Source organism: Sphaeramia orbicularis, chromosome 12, assembly GCF_902148855.1.
Source record: "Sphaeramia orbicularis chromosome 12, fSphaOr1.1, whole genome shotgun sequence".
In the NCBI taxonomy this organism is placed as follows: Eukaryota; Metazoa; Chordata; class Actinopteri; order Kurtiformes; family Apogonidae; genus Sphaeramia; species Sphaeramia orbicularis.
In genome coordinates, this window is record NC_043968.1 from 47,639,521 (window position 1) to 47,665,943 (window position 26,423).

Consider the following 26,423-nt stretch of genomic DNA (forward strand, 5'->3'; position numbering starts at 1 on the left):
CGTCACAAACCAGACTCATTGAAACGCAGCTCAGGTTATCGCTGCAGAGGAAATCATCTGTGGAGAAAGAACTGTCATTTTTTTGCACTAAAAATGAATGAATATATAAAACTGACTCATTCACAGTACCCTTTGACCATCCCCACTGGTGATCAGAAAGGCTGAGCTGCCCATTGCACTTGTTTTTTATTTGAGTACTCACTTGGGTTTGGACATCTTGTTAGACACTTTTCATCTGACCCATCAGGACAGTCTTTCTTCCCATCGCAAAACTGTGTTTGAAGGATGCATACGGTTAAATCTGGACACAGAACTGATGGACTGGTGCAAGATGGCTTCACTGAAACATCTGCAGAGGAGGTGCTAGCAGTCTCTGTTATATCTACAGAAATGCACAGGGATGTATGGTCAGTGGGATTGTCTTTTCTTACAGTCTAGTATTTGTTGAAATAATAATGCACTGCAAAGAGTCGACCTTGAATGTTCTGTGAGTTCACACAGAACAAAATCTGTATTCAGACATCACATTGTCATATTTTAGCGCTCTGATCAATTTAGGCTTCAATACGTCTGATGAAACTTGAACAGGTTGCACTTCTTTTTCCTCCATCAAAAAACAGAATTCACAAAGAACCTCACCACATTCGTCTTCGTCCGATCCGTCCCGACAGTCTGTCTCTCCATCACAAACGTGACTGTAGAGGACACACTGAGTCTGATCTCGACACAATCTGGAGTTCCTTCGACACTTCAGGATGTTTGATCGAGTTGTCTGAGGAGCTGAAGTGGGACAGTTGACCTCATCTGACCCGTCAAAACAATGAGCGCGGCCATCACAAACCAGATTCATTGAGACGCAGCTGCGACGGTCTTTACAGCGGAAGTCAGCTACAAAGTAAAAAAGAGGAGACATAAGGACATTGAAACCCTTCATTATATACAGCATATGACACTGCTTTCTCAATAATCTCTCTGAATACTTACTCTTATAGGGACATGTGTTGACACAGTTCTCATCAGAGCCATCCTGACAGTCGTCCTTTCCATCACAGTACTGGGTTTGGAGGATGCATGCAGAAGAATCTGGACACAAGGCTGAAGGACTTATACAAGACAGTTTGGGTGGAGACATTTCAACCAGGGGGGATTCCTTTAAGGGAGGGTTTCCTGCAAGAACTGTGGTGGTAGGGTCCACAGCTTCTGGAAATGGAAAATTAAAACCTAAGTAAACTCACAGCAGTTTTAACAGCAGACAAAACCTATAATCCATTTTACTGAATTAATGTGTTACTATTGATTGTGTTAGAAGTGATTATTTTTGGTAATTTCTACATATATTCAAGACCGTGACAGCAACAGTTCCAGTGAGGACAGTGAGTCAACAATCTCAGGTCCAATGTGGTCTACAGGGTCTGTAAGGTCCACCTCTGCATGAACAGTGAGTGTACCTGCTTTGTTAGGTACCATGAAGTAATGGTACTAATGTAAGGAATGATGTTCAAAGGGATAATGTGGATGTGGACAGGTGTCTGAATCAGCACTTATGTTGGTCTAATGTTCTAAAATGCATGTTCCTTTCACATTACATGTGTTTTTCTTGTACTTTTTTATATATATTTCTTGGATTTATTTATTTGCCACATATGGGTAAGGAACCAAATACGCTAACTTCATTAATTTTTATTTTTTACACAATAAAAAATTCTGAAAAATCTCACAAAAGTAAAGTCTTGTTATGGCCTCTAATAACAGACTAAGGTTGAAATTTTGAATTTCAGAGTATTTCCATGAGTGCCCTATAAAGAATTTAGGGCTTTAGTAGAAAAATTTAACCAGGAGTAGATTGGAGCTGTATGCAAGAAAATCATGGGTAAGTCAAAAATATGAAAACTGACTAACATGTTCCTTTTACACATTAACCCACCACATTCGTCTTCGTCCGATCCGTCCCGACAGTCTATCTCTCCATCACAGACATGACTGTAGAGGACACACTGAGTCTGATCTCGACACATTCTGGAGTTCCTGCGACATGTCAGGACTTTAGCTGGAGTCGTTTGAGGAGTGAAACTCGGACAGTTGACCTCATCTGAACCGTCAAAGCAGTGGGAGCGGCCGTCACACACCAGTTTCATTGGGATGCAGCTCAGACGGTCTTTGCAGCGGAATTCATCTGTAGTGACAGTGTTGACATAAATTAAGCTCAATCAGACACTTTTCACTGTTTTACTGGAGGTCCAGATTTGTTGCGCCTGATCATGATAACTGGAAGCAGAGGAACACACACTCTGGACTTGAGTCTTACTTTTCGAGCGACATTTTCTGATGCAGTTCTTTTCATCAAAACCATCAGGACAGTCTTTGATTCCATTGCAAATGTGGCTCGGAGAAATGCAGAGGTAAGTCTGAGGACAGAGCATAGACGGGCTGTAGCACAGCGGCAAAGTCGAGACAGGAGGAGGTGTAGTAGTGGTAGTTTTGGTGGTTGGTTTGGTTGTTTGGGTGGACGTCTGCGTCAGTGGAGTCCCAGTCTCTCCTGTGGCATCTAACAAACATTCAAACAGCACAGCTTTAACTGACCATTTGTTAGGACTTGACCAGATTTAATGTTTTATAAAATTCTACTGCACTACATCTATCAGGCAACTGTACTTTTCCCTCCACTAAATGTGTTTGACAACTTCATGTTACTTTTAAGAATACCATTTTTCCTCCTCCTACCACTTGAATTAGCTGGAAAGTTCATCAGCATAAAACTAAAAACCTTGCACTGCTGTCCTGTGAGAATCTCTTTAGTCAAATTATGTGACAAACATAAAATCAGAATCTGATTCATTGCAGTAGAGTAAGGTTGGGCAATATGGTCAAGGCTGGGTTTTGGGTCTAAGTGAAGAGGAAGTTGTTTTTTTTAATTATCCTCTGTGGTCAGAACAGCACGAACACTCAGTACAGGTAGAACATTAAAAACAATAGTAAAATTATTTTTCCACATGTTTCAGTAAAACATCAAAACATGAACACTGAAGTGGAAGTTGCTGGTCGTTTGTATTTTTTACCCCCTCTGCCTGCCAAAGGGGGTATTGTTGTCAGCATGTCTCTGACACATCTGGTAAACACTTACTCTGGGGAAATAAAAAACAAAACAGCTAAAACCTAAACATTTTTTCCATATACATCATGTAAAGAGCTTGGACAAGTTCTAAAATGGGTGACCTAGACCTATTTTGTGATCCACTTTTCCAAGGTCAAATGTCTGAAAACCCCATAACTTCTGTTATGCCCCCGCCTGTACAGAAAAACTGGCTCTCCAAAAAGAGATGGAATTCCCATCACTAATGCTTTTATGTCAACGAGAAGTACTGTACAACTGTGACACTCAGAGAAAGAATGTGCACTGCCATTTTAACATATTTCAGGCCGAGGGGGTCTGGCTATGCTCTGGTTAACTATTCTCTATGGTCAGAACAGCACTAACACTCTGAACAGATAGAATGTTGAAAACAATTATAATAAAATCTTTTTTCTGCATCATGTTTGACTAAAACATCAAAATATGAAAACATTTGAGTTTGTTAAAGTAAACCATAAGAAAGAAAATGCATGTATTTATTGCTCTATAAAATTAGTGTGGTATTCTTTTATTGTCAGGCCTAAATGTGATATTAAACTTCCAACAGTATATAAAATAGTTCAAAAATAATATCTGCAGCATTAAAATTCAACATACAGATTAATGTTGCAAGAAAATGAACACAAACAGGTCATATATAATAAAACATGATTTGAATTTCTGAACAATTACTTAAGAGTTTTTTTTACACTTTAACTATATTTTGCTTTTACGTAAGTTAGACTTTGAATGCGTCACTTGTGGTAAAGTTTTTTTTCGGTGACCAGACAAGTGAATATTTGTTCTAAGTCAGAAACACTCAAGTCTTATAAGCTGTTCATTTGTACAACAGTAAACCTGACACTCACCATATCCCTCTTCATCTGATCCATCCCTACAGTCCACCTCTCCATCACACACACGTGTGTATGAAAACTGACTAACATGTTCCTTTTACACATTAACTCACCGCATTCGTCTTCGTCCGATCCATCCCGACAGTCCATCTCCCCATCACAGACATGACTGTAGAGGACACACTGAGTCTGATCTCGACACATTCTGGAGTTCCTGCGACATGTCAGGACTTTAGCTGGAGTCGTTTGAGGAGTGAAACTCGGACAGTTGACCTCATCTGAACCGTCAAAGCAGTGGGAGCGGCCGTCACACACCAGTTTCATTGGGATGCAGCTCAGACGGTCTTTGCAGCGGAATTCATCTGTAGTGACAGTGTTGACATAAATTAAGCTCAATCAGACACTTTTCACTGTTTTACTGGAGGTCCAGATTTGTTGCGCCTGATCATGATAACTGGAAGCAGAGGAACACACACTCTGGACTTGAGTCTTACTTTTCGAGCGACATTTTCTGATGCAGTTCTTTTCATCAAAACCATCAGGACAGTCTTTGACTCCATTGCAAATGTGGCTCGGAGAAATGCAGAGATAAGTCTGAGGACAGAGCATAGACGGGCTGTAGCACGGCGGCAAAGTCGAGACCGGAGGAGGTGTAGCAGTGGTAGTTTTGGTGGTTGTTTGGGTGGACGTCTGCGTCAGTGGAGTCCCAGTCTCTCCCGTGGCATCTAACAAACATTCAAACAGCACAGCTTTAACTGACCATTTGTTAGGACTTGACCAGATTTAATGTTTTATAATTCTACAGCACTACATCTGTGAGGCAACTGTACTTTTCCCTCCACCAAATGTGTTTGACTACTTCATGTTACTTTCAAGAATACCATTTTTCCTCCTCCTACCACTTGAATTAGCTGGAAAGTTCATCAGCATAAAACTAAAACCTTGCACTACTGTCCTGTGAGAATCTCTTTAGTCAAATTATGTGACAAACATAAAATCAGAATCTGATTCATTGCAGTAGAGTAAGGTTGGGCAATATGGTCAAGGCTGGGTTTTGGGTCTAAGTGAAGAGGAAGTTGCTAATTGTTTATGGTATTTTAATTATTCTATGGTCAGAACAGCACAATCCCTCAGAACAGTTAGAACATTGAAAACAACAGTAAAATTATTTTTCCAGTTTCAGCAAAACATGAAAACATTTGAGTTTAGTTGACAATGTTAATAAAATATCTCAAAACAAAGGAAACTACATTTATTTATTGCTCTATAAAACTATAGCATGGTATTATCATGCCTGACTTATTTTACACTACCAACAGTATATAAAGCAATTCAAACATCTACTGCAGTAAAATGCAACATACAAATGAACACAAACGGATCATATATTAGGGCATTTACTGAAAAGTCGGTTTGTCGACACGTTGACGTCTGTGGCACAAGTTGACGTGACTTTGGAGGAGTCGACTAGTAGTGCGTTATTCTCTCTCTCCCATCACCCGACAGCGTGCGAGCCTTCATTCAGCACATGTCAATATGCTCATCTTTATACATGAAAACATGGAGCACAGTGAGCGGTAGTGATGCATAGATCAGCAGACCCGGGTTGGGCTGGTGCGGGTCCAAAAAATGTCACTTTATTTGTGGGGCGGGTTAAAAAAAAAAAAGAAAAGAAAAAAAAAACAAAAAAACACCTACACATCACTAGCACAAGGCCAAGACTGAAGGAAGAAGATGACTCAGAGTAGGATTACTAAATTGATTAAACTCTGGTCTCCGTAATGTTCTGTGAACCATGCAAGCACCACCAATATTGAATAATCATTTGAACAGCCAGTGTGTTTGGATTATTCTGTTCATTTATTTCATGAAGACAATGCTCTTTTCTCCAACATGCTGCGCGTCTTTTCTGCCGCTGTCTAAACCTTCTCACAGTTCATATTCACTTAAAACTAAAACAAAATTCCAGGTTTTAACCTCTGTTCAGTGTGGTTAATGTCTGAGAAGGACTGTTGATGCTAGTGTCTTAGTTTTTATTCTGCTCTTTACTGTACATTGTTAATGTTCCAGTGAACATTAGTACAAGTTGCTCATTGTTGAACAGCTGTGTGTCTGTTGTTCCTCTGCTGTCAATGTGATGACGCCATCATAAGACAAGTCAACTGAACTTCAACTTTATTGACAAATAAGTCGATCTGAAAAAATCTGGAGTCACTAATGTCCTACTATATAATAAAATACTAATGAACAGTTTCTCATGAATGACTTTTGATATCTATTAAGTGGTGTCTCAAGACACCATTATTCTGTTGCTTTTATGGGTATTCTGTGATTTTATTGGGTATTTTACAATTTCTTATTTTTGCACTTTGTATTTTTTGTGTTACTGTCTTATGTCTTAAATCTGTAAAGCCCTTTGTGAGGTTATCTCTGTGATAAGTGCTATATAAATAAATTTTACTTTACTATCAGTATTATTTGATACTTTGTACTTTGCTGATAGTACTTTTACTTAAGCTAGACTTTGAATGCTTGACTTAGAGTAAAGTACCTTTTTTGGTAACCAGACAAGTGAATATCTGTTCTAAATGAGAAACACTCAAGTCTTATAAGCTGTTCATTTGTACAACAGTAAACCTGACACTCACCACATCCCTCTTCATCTGATCCATCCTTACAGTCCACCTCTCCATCACACACATGTGTGTATGACACACAGGAAGTCCCGTCTCTACAGGCCATTGAACCCTTACGACACCTCAGAACTTTAGCCTGAGTTGTATGAGGAGCTAATGTTGGACAGTTAACTTCATCTGAACCGTCGTGGCAATGGGAATGGCCGTCGCAGACATATTTGTTGGGTACACAGCCGCTGCGGTCATTGCACCTGAAATCCCCTGGAATTAGCAAATAAATGAGAATAGATTAAACATCTGCAGCTGCTAAAAACACTCTGTTCACTTGGCAACAAAACAAATCTGTTCATCAAAATACATTTTGCATGTAATTTTATATCTAAACAAAAAATGCACTCGGAGAGCACAGACTTCCGCAAAGACAGATCTGCCCCCCCCCCTCCAATCACCACCAAAATTTCATCATTTCTTCCTTGTGCAAATATAAACATTTCCTGAAAATTTCATGAAAATCTGTCCATAACTTTTTGAGTTATCTTCCTAACAAACACGCACACAAACACACAAAGCAAAGTGATAACAATACTTCCTGGCGGAGGCAACTTTGCATTTACTTTGATGTTCTACCCTCCTGAGACCCAAGAAAGTAAAAGTTATGGCTTCTTTTACAATCTTGATTGGAAACAGCATGTTTTTCCAACAGTTTTTGCAGATGCACTTGAAATTTTATAAAGGAATGTCCTTTGCAGTGGACAGCGATTAGATTTTTGTTTTGTTTTTTCTTTAAGTAAAGGTGTGAAACTTATCTCCTACAGAGGGCAAAAATACTTTGCTGGGTCTCAGGAGGATACTGAGATCTCACCTCTAGATGGACAGGTAGTAACACAAAACCTCTCATCATCTCCAGTGGGACAGTGAATTTTCCCATCACACAGCTGGTCTTGTGAAAGGCAGACTGATGTGTTTGGGCACAAGAATGATGGTTTCTTGCAGGGTTGAATTGTGGGAACTATAAAAAGTGATAATGGGAATTACTTAAGTTAAAGTAGTCCATCATATGTATCAGTGTAAAGTAAATGCTTTCTGTCCGACTCTTACTAGTGTTTCCAAATGAGATATTCACTCTGAAAACCCAATAAATAAAAAAGTCTACTGATCCTTACAAATTTTGTAAAAGAAAAGTTCAGTGTTTGTTTTCCAGTGACTAATACACTTGTCTGACCTGGACTGACTTCTTCAAGTGCAGGAATCACACCGAATGCGTTCCTTTTCACGGGTGCAGCATTAATTTGGCTCCCGTCGCGTCGGTTCCAAAGGGTGAGGACGTTTTCAGACAGAGTCAACAGTAACGGCTCCAACGCCACAGCCACCGACCCTGAAATATTCCATCTTTTACCTGCTATGTGGCTCCTCTCCTGTAACAAACTCATTGTTATTAAACCTGTAAAAAGAGAGAAGCAAAATGTTCAGATGCATTAGTAAGTCTTTATACCTGAATGGATATAATTTTCAGTGTTCTGGTTCATAGACATTTATTTTCAGTGTCATTCTACACCATCTCATCTCCATGTTCATGTCATTGATTTTCACTGGAAGAAATTCCAGTGAAAACATTATGTAAACATTCGTGAGAACCTACAAAATACTAAACCTCCGAGTCCAAGGGAGTTCACTCATTTTAGTTCAGGGGTCACATACAGCCCAGTATGATCCAAATGGGCCAAACAAGTAAAATTACATGACAATGTTTACATCTACAAAGTATCCTTAAGAAATTTCAAGTTGTTTATGGTTGTTAATCTTATTCACATTTTTAGAGAGCAAGTGTGATTTTGACAGTATTATGACTCAATTTAGACATAAAATATTCAGTAATAGGCATAATATTGTTGAATTCTACATATGTCTCTTAGGACATTTCATGTTGTTCATATTTGTTCAGGTTATTCGCATCTTTTGTGAAAGGATTCTTTGTAAGTGTAAATATTTTCATGTAATTTTAGTGATGTCATTATTTATAAGCTATTATGATAGTACTTTTCCAACCCACTTAAGGTTGAATTGGGTTGTATGTGGCCCCTGAACTAAAATGATTTCAACACCCTTGACTGTTAATATCTTCAGCGTCATTTTTGCATTTCACAAATTCATCCCACAGGCCAGATGGGCTCCTTTGGTGGACCCGTTCTGGCCCAAGGGCCTTTTGTTTGACACTCCTGCTCTAGTCCATACACCATTTTAATTATGGATTTTTACTTTTGTCCCTCAGAGCTGAACTGTATCAATAGTATGTATATACTAAATATTTTTAAAATAAAAGGAGCAATTGAAGTTTAAAGTAAATGCAAAAAATCCAATGAAAAATAGTGAAATTGGGTTTTCCAGGTCAAAATCTGTTACTATTGTAACATCAACAGCTTATGTATAGATTTCTTATAAATTTTTTCAGATTTCTGTCTGACCCTTTACAAGTCACATTAGGGACAAATGCTGACTTTTCATGTCTTTGTCACAGCGGTCCAATTATCATCACCGCAACACCATTAAAACTACACAAACAAAATTTTGTTGCATAAGTGAAATGTCATGGATTCTAATAAATTCATGTAAAAAATTTGGTTGGGCTCACTGGGCCTTGCAAAAATCCCATTTCATTTACTCCTTTTTCTTTCTTTATACAGTTTGACCCTTTGTGCCATTTTCATCATTAGTATGTGTACTCACTACTTATTTTCACTGCATTTGTTTGAAATTGTAACTGAACATCCAGCGAATTAGTAAGGATAATTTAACATCTATATATTTAAAAAGCTGATGCTCAAAATATAGAAAAACAATAATTCATTGCTTCAATCTCTAAAAGAAATTCCAAACAAATAATTTTGTTTTAATAATATAAAATCTTTTCCAGAACAGTTAACCTTGTATGACTGACCTGCAGATTTGGAGATCCAGAGCAGACTGTTGGCCCTGAGGTCAAAGGCGATGCTGCCTGTGACGCGTTCCCTCAAACGCAGAAGCTGTCTGGTGGCACCTCCGGTCTTCCTCATGCTGAAGATTCGATCTCCTTCCAGCCAGAGGAGCTCATCAGCCAGCCAGTTGAGATAAAGGTCCTGAATCTGCGCTGTTGTTTCATACAATTTCTGTGGGAAACGACCGTCAGACCCGACGGTGCCAATGACCATCTGGTCACATGACACCCAGTAAAGGTTTCCACTCCTTTGATCGACTTTTATCAAACACACTAAAGAGGAAAAACAAGAGTCAGTACAAATGTGTCAACATCTGAAATGTGATGTCAGTTAATCTATGGTTTTATAAAAGCCTGGAAAATTTTAAAATGCCAAAAATAATTCCATAGAAGTGATAGGTTTACTGCTTTTGTCTGAACAGCAGTCGAGTAACTTGCACTGTCAGTTACTGATATCATGAAATTCAATCATTGAATTATTTCAGCAATTCAGCCAAATGGTATCATATGTCTATATTGCAGATTATACACAGACATAAAGCTCCAAAAGAGGGAACATTATGAGTGTTACTTTAAGCTCTGGGCCATTTGTTTCTAGTCTGAATCATTTTAAATGTAACACAAAACAATGGATTAGCCGATAGAAACTTCATTCATATAAAACCAAATTCTGATGAGAAAACAGCAATGATAAGGCAAAATTTATAATAATCATAGTGTCATAATGCGACCTTTATTTTTGCTCTTCTTTGTCTTCAGTGATTTTTAGAGGTAGAGAAATAATACTTGTACTGTTGGATCTGTTTAGCGTTAGCTTAGCGCTGTAAAGTGTGTCTCATTGGTCTGTTTAATTAAATTACTCATGACATAGACTGGTGTCAGACTGTTTGTTAGTTTAGATATTTGCCCATTCAAGTGCTTCTTGTTTGAGTCATGTTCTGTTTTCTGACAATTGGTATTGCTGAGTTTTTAGCTGATGTTCTTCTGGATATGTGGATGTATAGAAGTGTTACATAACACTACCATGACAACACAGATGGAACTGTGGCTGCCAGGGTAACTGGGTTTGAGGGGTTATGTATTAGTATGCCTGTACAAACTGACAGAATTAACCTGGTATAGGTGTTGGGACATCTTCAGTCTTGACCTGGATCAGACTGGTGCGTCGGACCCGCCCCCTCTTGTTGGCCCAGTACAGCCAGTGTCTGTACCAGGCAATATCAAATGACAGGATGCTGTCGTCTGTGCTGAACAGTTGGACTTCAGAGGACTCTCTGCTCCTGAACTCCAGCAGGTTGATGGTCTGGGATGTCGCATAGACAAACCTTGGGTCTGGGGGGACATGAAATATTCATACATTTAAGAGAAATGCACATTCTGGGTGACCACAGGAGACTCTTTGGACCAGAAACACCACAAAGTCATTAAGAAAAAGCTATTTGGTATGATGTCAGAATCCAAAACCCACATAGGTAGTCTTTCAATAGTTTTTTCATGACCTAGATAGTATTTACTGGCAATATTAGTGGGTACAAAAATAAAATATGTCACTTTAAAAAACTAAATTAAACCGTTAAACCCAGGGCCACTTACTTCTAGTGGGAATCCTTTCAGTGTAACACAAAACAATGGATTAGCTGATAGCAGAAGCTTCATTCATATAAAACCATGTTATGACCAGAAAACAACAAAGGTAAGACTGGTTCATCGACATTTTCGGCATCATTCTACTTAATCTCATCTCCGTGTTCATGTCATCAACTTCATTAAAAGAAATTTCTGTGAAAACATCTACAAAGTTCAGGAGAATCTGGAAAATACTGAACTGCTAGTCATTTTGTAATTGATTTTTAATTTTGGACCTCAGAGCTGAATTTCATTATTAATATATGTATTCTAAGCCTTATCATTTTCCCATTAAAATATTTAAAGCAAATGAAAATAATCCTTTAGAAAATAGTCTAAGCTGGTGTTAGACTGTTAGTTTAATTTACATATTTGTCCATTTAAATAATCGAGTTGTGTTCCGTTTTCCGACAATTGTTTTTGTTGAGTTTTTAGCTGGTATTTGTTTATTTTTGGTCATGAAACAACAGTCAGTACAGTACAGGGTTCATTGATGCAACACCAATGCAATAGCAAAACAGAAGTAAACATAATATAAAATACCCCTGAAAAAAAAAAAAACATTGATCTTGGTGTTGCGACCAAAAAAGTAATAGGCTGAAGCTAAAACCTTATTTGGCATACCCTTTGAATATTCTTCCAGTTACACGGACATGTAGCATGTGTATATTTCTACCAGCATTGCGTAGCATTACCATGGCAACACAGATGGAATTGTGGCTACCAGGGGCAACTGGGTTTAAGAGATCATGTAGAATTTCTGATTCTCTACTGTACAAAAAGAATGAAATGAATCAAATTTCTTCACATTTCTTAAAAAGAAATGTGATAAAAACCTTGTGACTCTAGTAAACTGAAATGATGCAAACCTACATTCACATTTCCCATCAGGCAGGAGTATTTTGGAGTTTGGACAAGTGCAGGTGACTCCCATGGGGCTGCTTTTGTGAGCAGACAGAGGTCACAGGAAGCCGCTGCACAAGCTGATGGACCTGATGGAGGAAACGCAACAAAGTATTACTGGATTCTTTTAGAAATTCAAATTCAGAAAAATGAATCAGGCTGCACATTAGTATAAAGTCAAACACCTTGAGGTTGCTGTAACTCGTGGTAAACGTTTATCAGAGGCAGTATGCCTTTCCAGAGGAATTTCTTCTGGTTTGGTTGGTTCTGTGGAACCTGCCAGAGACCTTTCTCATCCACCCAGTAGAATGAACTCTCAAACACAGCGAGGCTCAGAGCAGCTCCTCGACTAAACAGACCTATGAAGGAGTAACGGCCAGTCCCGTCCACCTTCACCGTCTCTATGGACTGAATGAAAGAATCTTCAGTTGATGGAGAACAATGAAACAGCTTCAGACGACTCAAAGAGTGGTTCAGGGACTTAGAGACATGATTTTCACACATGGATAAGGACATGCACCTCCAGACCTGAACCCCACTGAGAATATCTGGGATGTGATGGAGAAGACATTACACAGTGGTCTGACACTACCATCATCCATATAAGATCTGGGTGAAAAATAAATGCAAGTATGGACAGAAATAAATGTTGTATGCCTGTGATATTATGGAAAATGTGTCCTGTAATCATAGCTTAAGGCAGTCCAATTAAATATTGTGTGGCCAGGCAGTGAACAAACAAACTAAAATACCAGGAACAAATATGAGATTTAGATAAATAGTAAAACTAATAAAATGTCTATGTTCTACTAGATTAATTAAAGCAACAATAATACATTTAAGTCAAGTACAGACTAAAGTTAGACTGAATTTAGTTTCACTGATAGGTTAAAGAACACATTCTTGTTAATGGTTGGGGCTGTTCAATGAAATTGTATTTCATGTAATTCATTCTACATCCAAAAAGAAGAATTATGCATTTAACCCACAAAGACCCGAACATCTACAGCTGTAAAATGTTTAATACCTTCTGAACCACTAATCCTATCAATGCATGTAAATAATTCAGGTAAAATGCAGTTTGTCATCTTTTCATGGTCATTAGATACGACCCATCTGGATGTTCAGAGGCTCCATAGTGAACATGGAAACACTCATCTTCTACAGCATTGATTCACCAGTAAAACACATGTCGTCTGATAAATGACAGTGGATGTGGAGACTTATTATGATCAGTTAATGATATAATTTGGAGAAAACAACTTTTTGAGTTTACTCTATATCATGAGTAAATAGAGAAAAATACCTGATTTTCACTGAAAAATCTTAAATGTAGAGGATAATATTACACCAGATGGTGATGAATCACTTGGAAAAGACACAAAATTATTATTTGGAAGTTGTGACAAAAAACAGTTGCAAGTATTTATGAGTTAAAAGGTGCTATATTATGATGTGTTTAATTTCAGTCCTTCCATATCCTTGTGTTACTTTTATAAGTTTTATGTCGGTACATACAACACCTACTGGACTGTGTCTGTCCTGTGGCTCCACCTGAGGTTTCTACGTCACAATTTGTGGTACTGGTATGTATAAATACATTTCATTCATTTGGAAACTCCTGATGTTCTCTTTGCAAAACCTTCTGCTTCTCCTTTTTCTCTGACCTTTTTGAAGTCGCTGATCCAGTACAACCTCCTGGCGGCAACGTCAGTGGTCAGGCCATGTGCAGCCTGAGCAGTGAGCACCAGCAGAGAGCGTCTTTCTGATCCGTCCATCCATGACTTCTCTATTGTTTCCGTGTCACCCGGACCCACATTGATCCAGAACATAGAGCTGTGAGGCAGACACCAGAGAATATAAATGAGTAAAACCCTGCTTTAAGTAATGGCTTTAATTTCATCTGCAGAGGGCGAGTGAAATACATCCAGTGTGTTAACTGAATCTGTTCATATCTGATGGAACAGACAGAGCGTACCTCTCCACAGGCAGAAGCACCAACTCTGATGGCCTGATGTGTTTGCTCAACACAGTGATGTGATTTTTCCAATCAGCTGTCAGCATATAGATCGACTCCGTCTCCTGATTGGTCCAGTAGAGTTGTCCATTCAGCCAATCACAAGCCAAACTTTTGATTCCACGTTCTCCTGTTTGGAATTTCAAGGAAGTCATTTAGAAAGAGCAAAAGTTTAAAAGAAAGACAAATGAAAATGAAACAAAAGAAAATATAAAACAAGCTGAGAATCTTTAAAGCAAATAAAGTCTAAAAGTTGTGGCTGAACTAACCAGTGTAGATCGACAGGCTCTGCTGTCCATCACTTGTGTGAATGCTGCCGTGGCCGTCTGCCCAGTAGTACAAGCCTCTGGAAAGGTCAAAGGTCAAAGCCACCGCCTCAAACACTGCAGTCTGGACAACTTCAAACTGCCGAGTCTTCACAGTCAGGAGTCCTATAGATGTCATCTGCACAGTCACTATTCTAGTGGCATTACCTGGACACATGTAGAGACCATAAGACTGCAGTTAATGTGAATGGAAGTAAATAAAATACAAACATGCTTCAGGAACCATGTCTCATAAGATAAACTAAGCTAAGCTTTATTTGTCCCACAATGAGGAAATTGCAGCGTTACAACAGCAGAGTACAAGACCAGCAGTGGAAAAGAATTCCAGGATAAAAAAATATTTAAGATGAGTAAAAAAAATGAAATATACAAACATACACAGAGTGAACATCTACCTATCTCAAACATGACAACAAAAACTAGAACTAGAAAAGCACTCAGAGCGCAGACCTTCACCAAGGCAGATTAGTCCCCCCACACACACACACACACACAACACCACGAAAAATTTAATCATTTGTTCCTTGTGCCAGTATCAACATTTTCTGAAAATCTCATCAAAATCCTTCCATGACTGACTTATCTTGCTAACAGAAAGACAAACAAACCCCGATGAAACATAACCTCCCCCATTCCTTGGTGGAGGTAATAATAATCTCATGAGTCATCAGACTGTACAGAAGAACTGAATGTAGTTGATATTATCGCACTGTCGGTATGGAGAGTCCACAGTTTAGAAGACACTGTCATCTGTGTTTGTGAGCCACAGATAACCAGTAAAACATTCATCCAATGTATAACTACACTAATTATACTGAACTAAATTGTACAATCTTAAATTATCTACAGTAGCCAAGTTACACTAACAGGCTGGTACTGAATTAACAGCAAAATGAGTTAGAATTAAAATTAATTATTATTGGAGAACCTATTTGTAAATGAAAGAGCAGCTCAACTACTGGAGGGTTTAGATAAGTCAATGTCTGGCTGCAGTTGCTAACAAATGATTGGACAGTGGACATTGGTGGGAGGGGCTTAGTGAAGGGTCAGCTGACTCTCATGGCGTCCCCATTATCCCATACACAGTCTATCTGTATCCTGAGTGTACTTCATAAGTGTTTTTCTTTTTACCTGTTGCTTCACACATGGAGTTTTGACTCAGTGTGAATCCTTCTTTGCAGTGACAATAGTAGGATCCATCTGTGTTAGTACAGTCCTGCATACAGGGGGCGAACGGAGGGGAACACTCATCCACATCTGACGAGGGGAAATTTTACAAAATGAGAGTTGTATCAAGAAGGCATCCCTCAAACAGAATGAAAGTTCAGGCTTTGTACCTTTGCAGTCTACTCCGTTGTAGGAGAGCTCGTATCCATCAGGACAGTCGCACTGAGCTCCCCACGGTTCATCCACACACATGTGGCTGCAGCCGCCGTTGTTTCTGGAACAAACACGACCTGCAGGAGAGCAAGCATTTCACAACAGTCCAGCCTGATCAGACGTGATGGTGAGAGACACGATCCGTTTTGAAGCTCAGTGAGAGTTTGAGTCACGCTTCTGCTCTGAAATGTCAGAATGATCCAGTGTTTCACAGTCTGGAAGGGTTTGTCGTTCTCACCACAGGTTATGGGCTCATCGCTTCCATCCGAGCAGTTGATTTGTCCATCACACCTCTTCTCAGCGGGCAGACACGACCCCTCAGGACACTGGATGTTACCATCACCACACAGATCTGGAAGATGACAGACCAGCAGCACTTACATCTGTTTTTACTTAGGTTCACTTGTTTTTTTATTTTCATACAGTTTTGTGCATGACATATTTTAGGAATATATGCAAACAACAACTTTTGCTTTTTGGAAAAATAATACATTTGACTCATTTCTCTAAGATTCTGGGATTTTAGTGTTAATTATGGGAGATGAGTATTTTGAGCTTTGCTAAAAAAAAAAAACAACACAGCAGTAATGCAAAGACAATTCACCTAAATATTCACCCAGTCTTCATGCAGCTCTGCAGACAGTTGGCTAGATTTGTGATATTTAGTATTCTGTTTTCTGTCCTGAATGTGCACTTATCAAGAACATTTATTCTTTATATTGTCACCTTCCTGAAATAATTTGACTTTTTTCCCCTCCTAAATCCTTAATTTCTGATTAAGTTCTTTGTGTTTCCTGAAAAAATCTGGAAAAATGACTTTGGCAGGTATTTTAGGAAAGTGACAATATGACAATATTGTGAAACTGAAGAGTTTAATGTAAAGGATGAGCCATGTGGACATTCAGAATTATCCGTTTTTCCAAATAAAAAATCTCCTGATGAAGATGTGGGATTTTCTGATATTACTCATGTACTTATGGGTTCTTTGGATATGCATCCAGTAGATTAAGAAACAATAATCTAATTTGTGGGTTTACTGCATGTTGTGACCATCTGCCTCAATTTAAAGTCAGCTGGAAGAGAAACAAAGATCCTCTCTGGTTGAGATGGATGAAGCCAAAGTAAAGCCCACAGTTCTGGTCAAAATGGGAAACACTGTTAAACATTGTGACATAAAATGCCAAAAAAAAAAAGATGTTTTCCGAAGGTGTTTGAAGGAACAAAAGATGGAGGCTGAATTCACAAAGTGGAATATCAGCCGGAGGAGAAAAACAATTTTAATAGGCTATGCACAGCTAACAGAATTATTGGAGGAATATTCATTTTCATTAGTCATGTAATCAGCTTATTAGGACCTTTGGTCTTTTTCAGAAATAAAAAAACCCACAATATCATGTGGATGTCAATGTATGCATTGACAGTCTTATGTGGTATATAGCATTTAATCTTGTCTTGTCATGTCTGTGGATTTTTATGTTCTGTTAGTGGCAGAGTGGTGGCTGAGGTGGATCCAAATGAACAATAAACACATTCAAGGCCACTCATTTGGTTCCTTATAAGACTTATTTGGTAAAGCAATTTACTTCAAACCCTATTTTGTTGAGGACAAGTTTGTCTGAACCACATAACGGCTAAAAAACAGCAACACTAATTCATGGCATTCATGCTTGTTTCTTGTTTTTTAAGACTTTACACTGTTTTGATCCTAAATTAACAGGGATAGGTAATTTTACACTTATTTATCCATATATATTTGTAAATATTCCTATAGGTGAGGTTTTCTTTTAGTGTATGGCCTTTTGACCTGCAGTGGCACCATCTGCTGGCCATTTACATGTGGACACCCTCTGCAGGACATTATCTTTATGTCCATTTGGCAAGTTCCTGTTGGTCAGGTCCTACTATATAGGAACCTACAGTTTTCCAGGCTCCTGTTTGACTTCTTGATGAAGGCTTGAAGCCGAAACGCGTAAAAGCGTTTTTTAAGGTCTAGATATGACCATGCCATGGCAATAAAGGCATTTTAATATTTAAAGAGAGTGCTTTGGAGTTTTCTTCCAGTTTGTTATCTACTAATTCATGGCATGTTTTTGTTTCTTCCCTTTGAGAACACATTTTACCCTTTAGCTCCATAGCTCAGTGACATTTCCTCCCCTGTGATGACGTGTTCAATCTGTTCATGTCCTCACCACAGTCCTCTTCATCCGAGTTATCCAGGCAGTCGTTCTGTCCATTGCAGCGCAGCTCTTTGGGGATACAGATGTTGTTTCTGCAGGTCCAGTCTGACTCCAAACAGCCTGATGTGAATGCACAGTTCTCCTCGTCGAAGCCGGTGGGACACTGTTTTTTCCCATCACAGCGAGCCGATGAATCTACACAGTCCACAGAGTCCACACAGGAGAACTGGCCCGGTGGACAGTCAGAGGAGCCTGGAAGAGAAGACAATCAAACAACTTTAGTTTCCTTCCCATTCCTGTTATGGATTATACAGGGTGGGTAAAAAGTAACTAGGCATTAAAAATTGGTAATAAAATCCATACTATTCCAAATTTATTGAAATTAATGATACATGTTCTTTATTACAAAATCTTCATATTTCAACATAAGCCCCTGTGGCATCAACCAGTTTCCTCAAACGGCCAGGGATGGAATGAACAACCTTCTGAAGGAGGTCGTCTGTGATATCATCAACATAAAAATTAAATAAATAAGAAAATAAGAAATCCCCATTAGTACATACCTTAAGTATGCATGTGTGTATATTATAATTAGACACTTCTGTGTGGATATTTATGGTGTATGTATATATTATATACATGGATACTCAAAGTTGACGTGTGCGGGATATAAAGCCATTATATAGATATGAAGACCCCTTCTGGTTATGGATGGGTAATTTACCAATGCTCTAATGTTAGTGTTTGATGTGTGATGAGATATGCCTGGAAAATGGAAATAAAAAACACAAGTCACAAAAATAAGAAATCCCCATCAGTGTTGTCTGTTTAAAAATGTTTTCATCATGACTTCAGTGATAAAAAAAATTCTATAGGTATAATTTCTAATGCTTAGTTACTTTTCACCCACCCTGTATATGCACAATTTTTTCTTGTTGGACACCGAAAAAATACAGGATATTCAGTATTTATACTATTAGTAACAAACACTGATGTTATCAGATGTAAGACGTTGGGAACATTAAGTAAATATCCAAACAGGGATTTGGAGTCTGACTGAGGTGACCTGAGGCTCCACAGGACACCGTATGTTACATAGAAAATACAATTTTAAAAAAAAGAAAAATATCAAACAGAACACAGTTTTTGTCTCCACATCTGATCCAACTTTGCACCATCTGGTTGGCAATTGTTGTGACTGCGATGTTTTCAAGTCTTTCTTTCTTTATTAGTTTTACTGGTAGGTATAATGCACATTAATGAATATCTGTTTTGAACAACATTAGATGTAAATACACTACAAACAAAAAGTTAAGGATATTTCTTTTTTGTCATTTTTGCCATTTGTAAATAAAACTACATCTGGTTATTGAAAAAATGTGTTTCAATTCAATTCATACACAAAAAAAGTAAAAAAAACACTGTGCGAGAATCCCAACTGAAAAACTAGCTCAAAAATTAAAAACATCCTTAACTTTTTATTTGCAGTGCATGTCAGATCATAGCTAAAACGCTCATTTGCATCTGTAGTCCCTAGGCAGGTTACAGAAAACATCTCAATTAAAACTTACAAATAGAACAAAAAAAGACCACAATAAAAGTTAAACTGACCACAGGACTGGTTTGCTTTTAGCCACTGTTCGAGCTGAATTTTGAAGGCGGGATATGTGGTGCATTCTCTTATTGAAAGTTCACTTAGTTGAAAGAAACAAAATTGAATAAAACCTCAGTTTCCAAATGGACCCACCGTTACAGTCCATTTCATCGGACCGATCCAGACAGTCTCCATCACCGTCACATCTCCAGATATCAGGGATGCAGCTGCTGTCGTCACACTGCCACTGGCCTGGAGGACAGACCACAGACTGGCCTACAGAGGACGAAGACAGCAGGTTAAAGGCACAAACCACTAAACAAGGCTTTAAAGAACAAGGGTGGACACAAAACAGTTGTGGACCTGCAGAAGGTCACAGTTTGATAGGATTAGCTCATAGTGTTGGATCATTCAGACTTAGGTGTAATAGAAGTAATATTTAGGAACAATCTAACAAGGTCAGCGCATAGAAACTACACCTTCAGATGTTTTAGTGACATCCAGTAGTTCCCAGACTTTTCAGCTTAAAACTAAGAAATGTGGTGTTTCCTTAGGACACAAACTTACAAAATATGCCATGAAATGAATTTTTACAATCTCTGAAAGTCTGTTTTATGCCATATTTTTTTTCCTTTTATAACTTTAAATCATTTAAATCATGTTAAGCCTTTCACTGTATGATAATACTGTACTTTTAATACATATTGTTCTGCTAAAATTTGCTTAGAGGTCTTATTGATGTCTTTGTGCATAACAAATCAATAGAAGTGAATCCCCAAAGGAACTTTGTGTTGGTAAATGCAAGTTATGCAAATTTACAGGATTTCAGTTCTGTTGCAACATGTTGATGGTCATATGAACTATGTTTTCAGGTCAAAAATGTCCAATTTCATCACAATTAATGCTATATTTTCATGTCACAAATGGCCAAGTTATATTTTAACTGAATTTACCTGAAAAACAAATATTCTATTCTTTTAGATTCCCCAATTTTTCTTACAAGATTATATACTACATATCACAAGTTTTATTTTTACAGGTTGCAATATGGAGTATGGTGCTGATCCATCCTGCTTATGTTACGCCAATACATACATTAACAATGTCACACGTCACTTTTTAAATCAACAGTTTTCTAATAATGAGGATTTTTATAACAAAATAATTCCATATTGTTATTTACTCTTTAGTATGATGATAAACTATACAATAAATAATTCTGATCCTAGTTTTTGCACAGGGATCATTTGTGGAAACAGTGACATGGCTGCCGAGCATCAGTATGATGGGATCCATAACAACCATGTCACATCCGTCCACTGCCACATTTTGTGTTTTTGTGTAAGGTGTTATTGTTTTAGATCCACAATACTAACATTTATGAATAAGAGGATAATTAACAATAGTAAGTCTATAAGTTTATTACTAATAAAGTACTGGTACTGACCAGATCATCATGGGTAATGTCACGTCCATCCACCAGCAAGTTTTCACATACATGTGCTATTCAAAATCCAATATTTCTGAAAATACAGCTTCCACTGTCAAATAATATCAGTAGTCTGTGCACAAATGTATTAGCATTATTTCAACACAGTCCTATGCATTTCTTACAACTTTTTTTTTGACAAAAATGGCCACTCATTTGACCCCCTAAGTAAATTTTAGCCGTATTAAAATTCAAATGAGGGCTCTCCTCTGCAAAGTAAAATGGAGAAGAGAAAGTAAACTCTTTGAATCCATTTAACTGGAAACATTATTTCATATATCATACTAATGCTACAGAATTTCCCCTGACAGTTGTTGACGCCATAAAAGCAGCTCCATGACACTTGGGCACTGACAGTCTGGACCACAAAAACACACGTTTGAGTGAGCCAAGTGCAGTGTAGCCTCAGTGTGGACACATTTCCGTACACTAGGCCTCAACACGCACACTGTGACCGTGGACATGTGTGGGCTCATCCATCCGCCCTGCAGGACCACGAGCCTTCATCAACTTACAAACTCCTCACCACACACTAGCACCAGAAATACTCCAAACCAAAGTGTAGTTACCTTCGACAGGTCTCAGACTAGTCACAAACACAAACCAACCAAACAGCGGAGGTCCATGTCGACCTGCGCCTCATCGGGAAAAACAGCTGCACCTGAGTGGACACCTTTAAATCAGCCGCGGCGGCTGCAGGTGCGCTGCGCCTGCGCACAAGCATACCTCACGTGATTTAATTTTATTTAATTTAATTTAATTTTAATTTTTATTTTATTCTATTTTGTTTCTGTCTTCTATTTGCTTACTCGTTTTGTTTGTGTGGTACGCATTGTTTTGTCAAAAAGGAAGATGTTTTTATCGTCTCCATAAACGTTAGTGTTTGGACCGGATTGTCTTTGTGTTTCTCTAAATGTTTGTACTTTTATTTTGATTAAATTATTGTTTGGTTTCAGTGGAGAGTCAAGCATACTTATACACTTTTTTTTCTTTGTCAATATTTTTAATATTTATGCTTTACGCAGCCTTTTACATGTGGACTGGTCTGCAAAGGTAGTTGTCCTTTAAAATGTTATGCAATACCACTTTATTAAATTACCATTACTTTAATTGCTTTAACTCATAGAGACCCAAATCGCCACCAGTGACACAAACCATCTACAGATCTAAACTGTTTAATACCTGTTGATCCACTAATCCCACACTGTAACAAATTACTGTAAAAAAAAAAAAACAGTAAATTTTGTACAGCATCATGCTGTTATTTGAAAATACAGTATAATGCTGTAAATAATGAGGTCTTTAAGGTGCAAATTTAAAGCAGTAAGCTACTGCAAAATGTAACAGTAGTCTCCAGTATTGTCTTCAGTTCCTCCACTGCTGTCCGCCCAGAATTGGAATGAACAAAATCATCTGGCATCAAATCCCACCTGCTCATTTAGAAAAGATTCAATCCAACGAATGTTAACTATAGACTTGCTGCATCAAAGGTAAGTGGTTCTTTTTCGAAGCAGAAGAAAAAAATAAAATGAGAAAATAACTGAGGATGGCTATTTTCAGCTGGACTTAACCCCATACAGCACTGGGTCAGAGGTCACCTGATGCTTCTGCCAACAGTGACACAACTCCATCCTGCTCCAGTTGTTCATTTATAAAGGTAATTGTGATTTTATCAACGTAACTGTGGCATTTTGGGTTCATTAAACATTAAATTGCCTCCATAAACTGCATTCACACTGGATGTAACTTGCACGGTATAACATGTGTGATAATACTGCTTCATATTTCAGGGTGTTAGCCTTATGTAGCTAACATGCAGCTAATTTAAGTTGAAGCATACTAGCTAGCTGCGAGGTGGACACAGTTAAACCAAACAGTGTGTGGCAATTTGTGCGGTTATATGTTATAATGTCATCTCTTGTTTGAGCTTTTTCTAGCAATGTTCATGATTTTGTATTTTAAAATGTAATTTGAAATATTAAAATCCTAGCTTTTCGCTGTGTTATACTGTAAATATTACATTAAATACATTTGACAGTAATATATTGTTTCTTGGAATACGGTAGTTCCTGTAAAATGCAGCTACTGTGGCTAAGAGTATTTTACTGTAAAAGGAACATTATATACAGCCCAGTACCGTACTTTTTACAGTAAGAAACTGTAGTTGTAGATTACAGCAGAGATACTGTAGAATAACAGTAACATGCTGGCAACTCTAGCTGCCAGTATTTTACTGTTATTTAACGGTCAAATTTGTTACAGTGTATGAATCCATGTAAATAATTGGTGTAAAATACAGTTTGTCATCTTTTCATGGTCATCAGATATGACCCATTTGGATGTTCAGAGGCTCCATAATGAACATGGAAACACCGTCATCTTCTACAGCATTGATTCACCAGTAAAACCCATGGAGTTGGATCAATGACAGTAGATGGACACACTTATTTTTACATTCACTTAGCAATATCTTTGCTGAAAAAGTAACTTTTACTTCATTTTTCTCTATTTTGATATAATTAACTTTGATTTCAAATCAAATAAACTCAGAGTTTTCATGAACATCTACATGATTTGCGAATTAAATATAGGATTTGCACCAAAAAATACAAAATACAGAGGATAATATTATAATTAAAAAAATAAAAAAAAAACTGGTGAAAAATCAGTTAAGAAAGGGAGAAATAGAGCAAAAATCATTTGGGAACTGCCACAAAAGTAGCACTGGGTCTTTATGGGTTAATAGAGAATGTTATTGTATTATGAACATGAAATACAGCAGAAGGAATATGATGAGCAACACATTAAAACATCTCGGAGTACTGCAAAGTGCACCCCTTAATTGCACTTAAACCTCTGACAATAAAAACCTAAAAACAGATATAGCATATGAATGAAATGTCCCATTGTGTCTTTGTGTGTGTTGATCATCAGTCCCCAAACCAAATGAGATAAAAGAGTGTTTGATGTCACATTAAAAAGTAATGGGTCCATTCTATAAGGCTTTGTGAGTTCAATCTGTCATTTCACCCACATCAGAAACAGTACAGTCTTTATAGTTCACTGTCAGAGCTTAGTTTAGTCTTCTAAGGTCAAGTGTGCAGTTTGTCTTATTAATGGCCAACAATCAGGAGGAGGCCATCCCATCACTGATGTGTGTTTAATGTTTATGGCAGACTGTTGTCTTCACAGGCTTCAGAGTTAACTGGAGCAAATGCTTTTATTCCACATGGTTGTACTCTTCATTATTCTAATATACATCATCTTAAAGTTCTTTCCATTTATTTCATTTATTGCACCTTTTATTCAACCAGAAGACACTGGTACACACAAAATAAAGAACTCAAAGATTACAGAAATGAATAGAATATAACACAGATGAAACAACAGGTAAAAGCAAAGATGAGAAAACAGAGGGAAAGGTACATGAGGTGAAATCCAGCTGGGAATAACAATTACACAGACTAAAAGATTTTGGTGTAGAAAATTCTGACAGTTATTCCAAGAAAAGAGAGTAAAATAAGATACTACTGTTTTACCAGGTTTTACATAAATCCTAAAACCTTTATATAGGTTCCTTTTAGAGGAGCAAAAGTTTTGAAATATCTAAATAAACACTATTCTTAATGATTAAAAACTATATTTTTGCAAGAAAGGAGAAACAAAGGAATACAATTTCAATATTGATGTAACAGTGTATAAAATGTCATCTGTTTATCACTTAATCTTTAGTTACTTATTAATATTATGAGATGATTAGATCAACATTTGCTTACATGCATGAGCCAAATATACAAATTAATTCCGCTGAAATATGTACATGTTTATTATTATGTTCATTATTTATGATTAATATTTAATTCATATGTTTTTATTTGGAAGCATCATAGACAAGTATAATAACTTTTTACTTTCTCTTCCAATATGAAAACAATTCCTGAAACTGGGTTTTATGCCATTTTCTCCCTTTTTTAACTTCCACATTGTTTTAATCTTGGTGAGCCTTCTACATTATTTTAATACTGTTGCGCATTATTCATTAGATGCCTCTTCTCTCCAATATTTCCCCTGACACCTTATAAACAACTCCATGACCCATTTTTGGCACTGAATCCAAGTTTGGGCCACATTAATAAATATGTTTGAGTGTGACAAGGAGAGATGTGTAACCTCAGTAAAGATGAAGAAGCTTTCCATAAGAGCAAAAGCTATTTTGAAAAGTAACAGAAATATCTCTGTAAATATGTTTCTCAGCAATTTTGCAAGAAAGAAGTATCAATGTATGTATTTTATTATCAAATGGGTTTTGTTGTTTTGGTTGTTGTTTTGGACGTTTATGCACATCTCATACACTGCAATTCATACCATTACTGTAACTTTACTGTTCTTGATAAATCTGATCTGCAGTAACATGTTTTAAATCAACTGTTAATTGTCATTAGACTGTAATTAACAGTTTTCTTAAACAAAAAGTTTAATTTTTTATTATCTCCATGAAGTGAGTGATAAAATGTGAGGAAACATCAGATTAGGTGCATTAAAAGGTTTTTATATCATAGTTTTCACACAGTATATCACTTTGTGATATTGCTTTTTGACCCTTTGGTGCATGAATTATGAAAACCTTAGTCAAGATTTTTTCCTCAGTGTTTTTATTCCTCTTTAGGCATGAAAAAACAATGTGACTGACATTTTTTTTAATGATAATTTTTTACAGAGTTATAAAAAAATGTCCACTCAGCTGGACACCATACATTTAATATTTGAAACAAAGAAACATGTATTTAAAATGCAATATCATAAAGTGATATACTGTGTGAAAACTATATTTTAAAAAAATTATGCCGATAATCTGATGTTTTCTCAAATTTTATTGAACTCTAATACTGGTTATTATTCACTTCATGGAGGTAATAGGCAAAAAAAAAATTAAGAAAACTGTTAATTACAGTCTGATAACTAGCCACTGATTTACACTCAAACATGTTACTGCAGATCAGGTTTATCAAGAACAGCAAAGTTACAGTAATGGTATGAATGTCAGTGTATGGGATGATGCATAAGTGTCCACTGTGTTGGCTGATATGGAACTGAAATAACAAAACCCATGAATGTACAAGAGAACAGCTGTAGAATAACCAGTATGCATGAAAGGGTTAAATACATGTTTCTTTGCTTGAAAAATTAAACACATGGTGTCCAGCTGAGTGGACATTTTTGTAACTCCATGAAAAATAGGTTAATTAAAAAAAACAAAAAACAAATCACATTGTTCTTTTCATGCCTAAAAAGGAATGAAAACACTCAGGAAAAAATCTTGACTATAGTTCTCATAATT